This window comes from Vigna umbellata, chromosome 10 (genome assembly GCF_029865625.1).
Source record: "Vigna umbellata cultivar VRB3 chromosome 10, Vumbellata_1.0, whole genome shotgun sequence".
In the NCBI taxonomy this organism is placed as follows: domain Eukaryota; kingdom Viridiplantae; phylum Streptophyta; class Magnoliopsida; order Fabales; family Fabaceae; genus Vigna; species Vigna umbellata.
Genome location: NC_142174.1, coordinates 23,606,570 through 23,616,843, shown reverse-complemented (window position 1 = coordinate 23,616,843; position 10,274 = coordinate 23,606,570). Strand labels below are relative to the sequence as shown.

Below are 10,274 nucleotides of genomic sequence, written 5' to 3'. Positions count from 1 at the left end.
ACTGAACCGCAATATTGGTCCTTGTGAGACGACCTAGGAGTCACTTCCTAGCACTATACTGCATTCTTTTATGCACAACTTTTGTGGGAGGTGCGACCCTCTCATCAAAATGGCGCCGTTGCCGGGGACCAACGGTTCAGTTTTAGGTTTTTTTTGTGTTGATAAGGTGTTGTTTGCGTCTCGTGTTTTGTCTTGTATGTTTGAGTGTGTGTGATTTGTTTGTTTAGGTTGTTTTGTGTGTTCAAAATTTTTGTGATATCGTTTCATGATTTTAGGGTGCTGTGACTTAGTGCATGACTAGGGGAAATCCTAGGCCTATACCACCCTTTGATCCTGAGATTGATAGAACTTTTCATAGGTTAGCTAGGCATTCTAGAATTTATCTTTAGAGTCTGTTTTTGAGTCTGTTCCATTGGATACTGTGCATCCCACTGCTGAGTACTTTGTGCATACTGCATCTACTGCATCTGTTGCATCTGCACGTGATTCTGATTCTGATTCTGTTGTTTTTCACACTGAGAACAATATGGCACAACCTCCACCTCGTGAGAGGACTTTTAGGGAGATGGCTGCACCTGATTTCGATATCGAAAGCTTGTGCATCCAATATCCTGATGAGGACGTTCCATTTGTTCTCAAGACTGGACTGATCCATTTGTTGCCCAAGTTTCATGGTCTTGCAGGTGAGAGTCCTCATAAGCATTTGAAGGAATTCCACATTGTCTGTTCTAGTATGAAACCACATGATGTTCCTGAAGAGCACATCTTCTTGAAGGCATTCCCTCATTCATTGGAAAATGTTGCTAAGGATTGGTTGTATGGTTTGGCGCCTAGATCCGTCACTAGCTGGGATGATCTGAAGAGGTTGTTCTTAGATAAATTTTTCCAGCAGCCCGGACCACAGCTATCAGAAAGACATAACTGGGATTAGGCAGCTTGGTGGAGAGAACTTATATGAGTATTGGGAGAGATTCAAGACACTTTGTGCTAGTTGTCCCCACCATCAGATACCTGAGCATCTCCTTGTCCAGTATTTCTATGAGGGTTTGAACAACATGGACCGTGGTATGATTGATGCTGCCAGTGGTGGAGCTATTGGAGACACCACACCTGCTGAGGCCAGGCAATTGATTGAGAAGATGGCCTCCAACTCCCAGCAGTTTAGCACCAGGAATGATGCCGTTGTGGTGAGGGGCGTACATGATGTTGTTGCCCAGTCTTTATCAGCTGTTGAAAGCAAATTGGAAGGAAAGATTGACTCTCTTACGAAGTTGGTGACACAGTTGACTACCAACCAGAGATCTGCAGCTCCATCTGCATCTGTTGCACGGCTATGTGCTATTTGTCCTTCCAGTGACCACTATACAGATGCTTGTCCTTCTTTGCAGCAATCTGCTGCCTCTGATGCGCCTCAGGCTTATGCTACGAACATCTACAACAATAGGCGGCAACAACAGCAAAATCATGACTTATCCAGCAACAGGTACAACCCAGGGTGGAGGAATCACCCCAATCTGAGATGGAACAATGCGCCACAGCATCAACAGCAGGCACCACCTTTCCAGAATGCTGGAGCACCTAACAGATATGTGCCTCCACCTATGCAACAACACCAGAGGCAACAACAACAGCAACACAAGAGGCACCTGCCCAACCAGTGCCCACCTTCCACTTCGTCTGAACCTTCATTGGAAGAGTTAGTGAGACAGATGACTATGCAAAACCTGCAGTTTCAAAGGATAACATGCAATTTCAGCAGGAGACTAGAGCTTCCATACAGAGTCTCATTAACCAGATGGGTCAGATGGCTACTCAGATAAACCAGGCGCAGTCTCATAATTCGGATAAGTTACCATCCCAGACTGTGCAGAACCCAAGGAATGTGAGTGCCATAACCCTTAGATCAGGGAAGCAGATTTTTGTGCCTTCAGAGCCCTCTTCTACACCTACACCCATGCCTGCTACTTGTCCTAGAAAGAACGACCATGACGGTCCGAGCAAGGCATTTGAGGTGGGTGAATCTTCTTCTCCAGCTGGTGGTTCTTCTTCAGTGGATCTTCTCCCTCTTCCACCACCACCGCTGCCGCACCTTCTCCATTGGTTGACCGACCTATCCCTCTACCATTCCCTTCACGGGCACTTCCTAGCAAAAAGATGGAAGATGTGGATAAGGAAATTCTGGAGACCTTCAGGAAGGTAGAGGTGAACATACCTCTACTTGATGCCATCAAGCAGATACCGAAGTATGCCAAATTCTTGAAGGAGCTGTGCACACACAAGAGGAAGATGAAGGGAAATGAGAGGATAGCATGGGAAGGAATGTATCTGCGCTTATTGGTAAGTCGGTCCCGCACATCCCTGAAAAGTGCAAGGACCCAGGTATATTTTGCATTCCTTGTGTGATTGGAAACAATAAATTTGAAAATGCCATGCTTGATTTGGGTGCTTCTGTTAATGTCATGCCTTGTCTATATATGCATCTTTGTCTCTTGGTCCTTTGCAAACCACGGGTGTGGTCATTCAGTTGGCCAATAGGAGTGTTACCCACCCAGCAGGTTTCATAGAGGATGTCTTGGTTAGGGTTGGTGAATTGATTTTTCCTGCTGACTTTTATGTTTTGGAAATGGAGGAGGGATTCTCTCATGGATCCGCTCCCATTATCTTAGGCAGGCCATTCTTGAAAACTGCCCGAACTAAGATTGATGTGTATGCTGGAACTTTGTCTATGGAATTTGCTGATATTGTTGTTCATTTTAATATCCTTGATGCAATGAAATTTCCAGCTGAGGACCATTCTCTGTTTAGGATCGATGCATTGGATGACATTATTGATAAATATGTTGTTGATGATTTTGATTCTTTGCATAAGAAAGAGCATTCTTTTCTATCTTCTCTACATACATGCATTGAATCTGAATTTGAGAATGATGTTGATTTTGAAGAGAATTTTGATATGGATGATGTTGATAATGTAATTGTCATGGATATGGATTTGGAGCTTGATGAGATAGGTGTTCCGCCTTTACCTGTGAATTCTTTGGAGTCAGAATGCACTAACCACTTTGTAGGAAGTACAAATGAATCTGACTTGCAGGCACCTACTCTTGAGTTGAAACAGCTCCCAGATAACCTCAAGTACGTGTACTTGGAGGATGATGAGAAGAAACCGGTGATCATTTCCACCTCCCTTGATTCTGTTCAAGAGGAGAAGTTGCTTGGTGTGTTGAGGAAGCACAAGAAGGCCATTGGTTGGAGTTTGGCTGACATACCTGGTATTAGCCCATCCACATGCATGCATAGAATTCTTTTGGAAGATGGGGCAAGGCCAGTGAGACAGCCACAAAGAAGGCAAAACCCCGTGATCATGGACGTCATCAAGAAGGAGGTGACCAAGCTTTTGCAAGCTGGGATCATCTACCCTATTTCAGATAGTCAGTGGGTTAGCCCCATCCATGTTGTGCCCAAGAAAACTGGCCTCACTGTGGTGAAGAATGAGAGGGATGAGCTTATCCCAACTAGAGTGCAGAACAGTTGGAGAGTCTGCATTGACTATAGGAGGCTCAACCAAGCAACCAGGAAAGATCATTTCCCCCTGCCATTCATTGATCAGATGCTGGAGCGCCTGGCAGGTAAATCTCATTATTGTTTTCTTGATGGTTTTTCTGGTTACTTTCAAATAAATATTGCTCCTGAGGATCAAGAAAAAACCACATTCACCTGTCCCTTTGGCACTTTTGCCTATAGGAGGATGCCCTTTGGTCTATGCAATGCCCCTGGTACCTTCCAGCGGTGCATGCTTAGCATTTTTAGCGACTTTCTTGAGAATTGCATAGAGGTGTTTATGGATGATTTTACTGTGTACGGATCCTCCTTTGATGCATGTTTAGACAGTCTGGAAAAAGTTTTGAAAAGATGCATAGAAACAAACCTTGTTCTCAATTTTGAGAAATGTCACTTCATGGTTGGACAAGGTTTGGTTCTAGGGCATATCATTTCTGAAAAGGGAATAGAGGTAGACCCTGCTAAGATATCTGTGATTTCGCAGTTGCCTTACCCCTCTTGCGTGCGAGAGGTGCGATCTTTTCTTGGACATGCAGGTTTCTACAGGCGCTTCATCAAAGATTTCAGCAAGAAGGCGCTTCCTTTGTCCAGACTGCTGCAGAAAGATATTGACTTCTCTTTTGATGACAGATGCAAGCAGGCGTTTGATTGCCTGAAGGAAGCTTTGACCACCGCCCCTATCATTCAGGCACCAGATTGGACAGCCCCATTTGAGCTCATGTGCGATGCGTCTAATTATGCATTAGGGCTGTCTTGACACAGAAAATTGACAAGCTGCCGAGAGTGATCTACTATGCTTCACGCACTTTGGATGTTGCCCAGGCAAATTATACCACCACTGAAAAAGAGTTGTTGGCAATTGTTTTTGCCCTTGATAAGTTTAGGTCATATTTGCTTGGATCACCTGTTATTGTGTATACTGACCATGCAGCTCTAAAGTTTCTGTTGAAAAAGGCGGAGTCAAAGCCTAGATTGATCAGGTGGATGCTACTGCTCCAAGAGTTTGACTTGCAAATTGAAGACCGGAGTGGAGCACGAAATTTGGTTGCAGACCACCTAAGCCGGATTGAAAAAGCTGATGATGAAGCTGATGTGTTGCCCATACAGGATACCTTTCCTGACGAGAGTTTGTTGATGATTTCTTACTCTCACCCCACTCCTTGGTTTGCACACATTGTAAATTATTTGGTTGCTTCTGTTTTTCCTCCCTTAGCATCACGTGCTCAGATTGCTAAAATTAAGAGTGATGCTAAGTATTATGTTTGGGATGACCCATATCTGTGGAAGTTGTGTAGTGACCAGGTTACTAGGAGATGCATTTCGGACCATGAGATTGACTCGGTCCTGCAGTTTTGTCATGCCTCCTCACCTGGTGGTCATCTGGGGATACAGAGAACAGCTCGCAGGGTGCTGGACTGTGGTTTTTATTGGCCTTCCATCTTCAAAGATGCGGAGAAGATCTGCAGCACTTGTGAGCCTTGTCAGAGAGCAGGAGGATCAATTTCACAGAGACAAGAGATGCCTCAACAACCTATGTTGTTCTGTGAGGTGTTTGATGTATGGGGTATAGATTTCATGGGTCCTTTTCCTGTTTCTTTTGGTTTCTGTTATATTCTCCTTGCTGTGGATTATGTTTCAAAATGGGTGGAAGCTAGAGCCACCAGGACTAATGATGCTCGGGTTGTTGTAGATTTTGTTAGATCTCACCTCTTTTGCAGGTTTGGAGTGCCTAGAGCAATTGTTAGTGATCAAGGAACCCATTTTTGCAACAGATCCATGCAAGCCTTGCTCAAGAAATATGGGGTGACGCACAGAGTTTCTACACCTTACCACCCCCAAACAAATGGGCAGGCTGAGATCTCCAACAGGGAGATTAAGAGGATTTTGGAGAAGATTGTCCAGCCCAACAGGAAAGATTGGAGCAATAGGTTGGACGATGCTCTTTGGGCTCACAGGACAGCTTACAAAGCACCGATAGGGATGTCTCCTTACCGGGTTGTCTTCGGAAAAGCATGTCACCTACCGGTCGAGATTGAGCATCGGGCATATTGGGCTGTGAAGATTTGCAACTTCTCCATGGACCAAGCTGGAGAGGAAAGAAAGTTGCAACTGAATGAATTGGATGAGATCCGATTGGAGGCATATGAGAACTCGAAGTTCTACAAGGAAAGGACAAAGAAGTTCCATGATAGTTCTATTGTTAGAAAGGACTTCGAGGTGGCCAACAGGTTTTGTTGTATAACCTAGACTCGGCCTCATGGGTGGTAAGTTGAGATCAAAATGGACTGGACCTTTTGTTGTGACTAATGTTTATCCTTATGGTGCAGTAGAGATCCAAGGTCCATCTACAGCTAAAAGCTTCAAGGTGAACGGGCATAGACTGAAGCCTTTCCTCAGCAACCCTTCTTTAGTGGATGTAGTGGTGGAGGAGACGTCTTTGGTCCACCCCACCTATCCTCCCATCTGACTCAGGGAGTTTCTTTTCTCCTTCCCTCCTCACTTTTATTGCACTTTGTCGATATCTGATGATTGTTCTGATTGTTTGATCTACTGATTGTGACACACTGAGGACATTGTGTCGTTTAAGTGTGGTCTATTCGGGGAGGTTGTTTCTTTGTTCATGTTTCAGTTTTTATGTAGTTTGTTGTGTCTTGTGTACAGTTTTGCATACTTTTCGTAAATTCTGGATTGTGGTTAGGTTGTCAGTTTTCCTTCACTTCATTGATACTCTGAGATTTTGGATTCCTTGCTTTTCTTTGCTTGGAAGATGATCATGATGTTTGAGAGTTGAATTGATTGTGACACAAATGCCCTGTGTGAGAATTTGAGCCACTTGATGTTCTTTCTTGTGTGTGATATGTCTCTTGATTGCTTGCACATATGCCTTGGTTTGACTCTTGTTGATAACTCTTGATTGATATGCATGTTTGGAAGTGATAAAGGCAGCTTTGTTTTTGAGCCTCTCTAGCCAAATAAGCTTACCTTGTTCTAATCCTTTGAAAACCCTTTTTGAGCCTATACTTTCCCCCATTTCTTTGTTTTGAATGCTCATACACTAGCCCTAAGTGAAAAACCATGATTACCTTAACCTTAGGGAATTTTGGAGCTTTGGAAGTGTTTTGGGAACAAGTGTGGTCTCCTTGGGGATTCTGATGAGTTGGCTAGTTAGTTCCTCTTCTTGTTTTGTTTTTGTAAATATGTGGTGTATCTTGTCTCTTGAAATTGTGTGCTGAATAGAGAAAAGAAAAGAGACAGGATGAAAAAAAGAGAGCAGAAAAATATAAAAAAAAATGTGAATAATTGTGAATAATGGAGTCAAGAAGAGGATGGAATTAGAGGTTGTGGGTGTGTTTGAATGTGTTTACACTTGTTCCCCATTGCTCCTCTGTTCCTTATGGTTTGTAGCTTCTTATCCAGATATATCCTCCCTTGTCCTTGGCCCCATTACAACCATGAAAAGACCTTTTGATTTGAACATGCATATGTGTTCGAGTGTTGATATTAGAGGCTTGCCAAGTCTGTTGTTGTTTGCTTTCTTGAGTGCATTGAGTGACATTGATTTACCTTAAACACTTGAGAGAAACACTGATTGTGTGCATCTGTGAGGCTCTGTTGCTGTTGATTCATCTCTTGAACTGAATGACTGCTTTCCTTGTACTGAATTGTTTGGATGATTCTTTGAGTATCTGCTTTTGTTGACTCTGTGTTGGATTCTGCCTATACCTTTTACCGTCCAGAATTTTGTGAGAATTGTGCAACTGTGTTTCTGTTTCGGAGTCTTTGTTGTCTGTCTTTCGAGTCTGTGTCAGCTCCCTGATGTTTGAGTAGTTCCCTGGTTTTCGTTTTAGTTTTGCCCAGGAGTGCAAAAGACTAAGTGTGGTCTATTTTGATGAATCGTTATTTCTTGAATTAGATTTAGTTTATTGCACTTAAATAAACCAGGGAATTGTGTTTAATTGTTTGTTAATTCCCAGTTTTCCGAATTCCGCTTAATTTGGTCGGAAATTTGTAATTGTGCTAATTTGGATTTTCTGAGCTGATTAAGTGCAATTTTGAAATGCAGGAAAATTTCGGAAATACATTTTGGGACATCAGGAAGAATGCCAAATAAATTCAAGACTCTCCAGACAGACATTTTTGAATTAATTAAATTGTAATTCAGTAGTTTAAAATTTCTGTATCAACTCTTATATTTTGGGTCAATTTTTGGTAAATTAGAGTAGACCCAAAAATTAGAAGTTAGTGATTTAGACCTAGGTTTTTCTTTTGTGTGGACCCCACCCTTATTAAAGGTGACCCACGGCTCTTGAAAAGCCCTAGCCGCCACTTGAGAGGGACCACTTTTTCGGCACTTTGTTTTTGGCACTGTTTTTAGTTTTCTCTTCTCTCGGTCTTGGAGTTTTTTGGAGGTTTTTGTTTTGAATTTTCCCTGGGAATTGAAAACACTGTATGGGATGAATTGAATGGGAAGCACACCGTTTTCGGCCAGCATTCTTTTTGGCATCGAATCTTTAATTTAAGTTTGATTCCAGCGTTGGTGTGCATTCAGCTACTGTTACATTGATTTGAATTTGTTTTTCAATTGGAGAAGATGCGTGGATTTCATCATCTTTAGGAAGCATTGTTCTGCGGAGCTGGAAGAAGAGTAGCACGTTTCTTTTCTCTTCGTTTAATTTTTCTTAGCCGGAGAAAGATGGAGGGCTGCCATGAGCTGGAGAGAGCACGGTGATGGAGAAAAGAGAAGGGCTGGAATGAATGGTGTGCACGGTGATTAAGAAGGAAGACGCGGTCTGGATGGGGGCTGGAGTGATGACTCATTTGGAGCACACACCTGGACGTCCTGGAGTGAAGCGAGGACTTAGTGCTTAATTGGAGAATGAAGCAAGCATGCGTGCTGCCACGTCCAGTAAAAGAAGCGCACAAGTGAATTGGTCTAGCTCATACGGTGCTGGAATTAATTTTCCTTGCGGGACAGGAGCGGATTCCATCTTGGAAGAGAGGATTGATTTTGTTGAAGTTGATGCACGGAAGGAGCTGAAGCAGGGAGAATGAAATGGAGATTGAGAGGTGAAGAGTAGGTGGTCACGAAAAGTGGAGATTTCTTTATTTCATTTTAGAATTCACGGCTTGGCTGGAACGTGGTGGAAGCAGAGGTGTCACAAGCTGGAAGCACTCAAGCAAGCATTTCTAGGAGCTGTGTGGTGTGCGCGTGAACGTGTGAGGAAAATAGATGAAGTTTTGTGATTGTTTTGGAGAGCACCGTATTGGTTACTGGAAGAAGGAGAATGCCTCTCTTTAATTCTTATTTCATTGTAGCATGCACATGTGACACCCACATGGAGGCACGGATTGCATTGTAGATGCAATTCCAATTTACCTTTGACTTAAGGGATGCACATGGGTCACGGTTAGTGGTAGGAAAAAAATTTAATTTCTTTCATTCCTTTGCCTAAGAATGGTTTACGTTATATGTTGAATTGATTTTCTTCTTCTTGATGGTGAATTGTGTTTGAATATTTATCTATTGTATTGTTTTCTTTAAAAGTTTTCATGCACTTTAATGCTTTCATTTATATTCAGTTGTATGTAATTTTTATCCGCAAACAAAATCACAAAACCCCCCCTTTTTTCCGTGTGTGATCTGAGACTGAACCGCAATATTGGTCCTTGTGAGACGACCTAGGAGTCACTTCCTAGCACTATACTGCATTCTTTTATGCACAACTTTTGTGGGAGGAGCGACCCTCTCATCAGAAGGAGAGGCACGTATTGGGTTGCCACGTCCAGCGGTGGTGGAGAGAACGGTGGTAGAGAGAAATGAGAGGAAAAGTGTTTGCCATATATTGGCACTGGATGCGAAGCTGGTTTCCCTCTCTTTTAACTCAACTCTCTCTTTTCTCTCAACTTTTTCTTTTCTCTCTTCTTTTTCTTCCCTCTCGTTTAACTCAACTCTCTCTTTTTTCTCTTTCTCTTTCTCTTTTTCTTTTTCCCTCTCATTTTCTACACTCACAATAACCTTGCATTCTTCCTTGGGGTTAACTTCAGTATTAGCCCCAAAACTATTGATAGGTATCTCCTCCAACTTCTTGGCTATTTGGCCAACCTGCATCTCTAGATTCCTAATTGCAGCTTCAGTGCTCTTTTGGGTGGAAAGGGTTGCCTGCATGAATTGTTGGAGAGTCTCCCCAAGCTTTGTAGTTCTGTCAGCTAGAAAGGGTTGTTGTTTCCACTGTTGTAATTGTTGCTGTGGTGGTCTATTAAATTGTCCACCGGTTTGCCCAAACAGACTTTGTCCCATGCTAGGATGAGATTTCCACACTTGATTATAATTGTTGGGACAAAACTGGTTGCCCATGTAACTAACTTCTTTATTGATATTCTCAGGCACAACACATTCACCATTGATATGATCACCACCACATAGTTCCCAAAGTTGTTTATGAACTTGTGAGACATTCTGGGACTCTTTTGGTGGTTGAGAAAGCTTCTTTGTCAAAACCTCTAATTGTTGAGTTATAATTTTATTTTGAGCAAGCAAGGCATCATAGGACTGTAACTGTAGAACTCCCTTAGGTTGTGATGGAGCTCCTCTTTCATTGTGCATCTCATTGTCATTGGTAGCTGATGCAGCTGTCGCGGCCCATCAAATTTGATGTGCATTAAAGAATGCAGTACAGTGCTAGGAAGTGACTCCTAGGTCGTCTTTCAAGGAC

The 10,274-nt window shown here is 42.8% G+C and overlaps 1 pseudogene; it reads left to right on the top strand.

The window, feature by feature from the left end:
• Positions 1-526: 526 nt before the first annotated feature.
• Positions 527-9,966, top strand: LOC148192206 (uncharacterized; annotated as a pseudogene).
• The last annotated feature ends 308 nt before the right edge of the window (positions 9,967-10,274 follow it).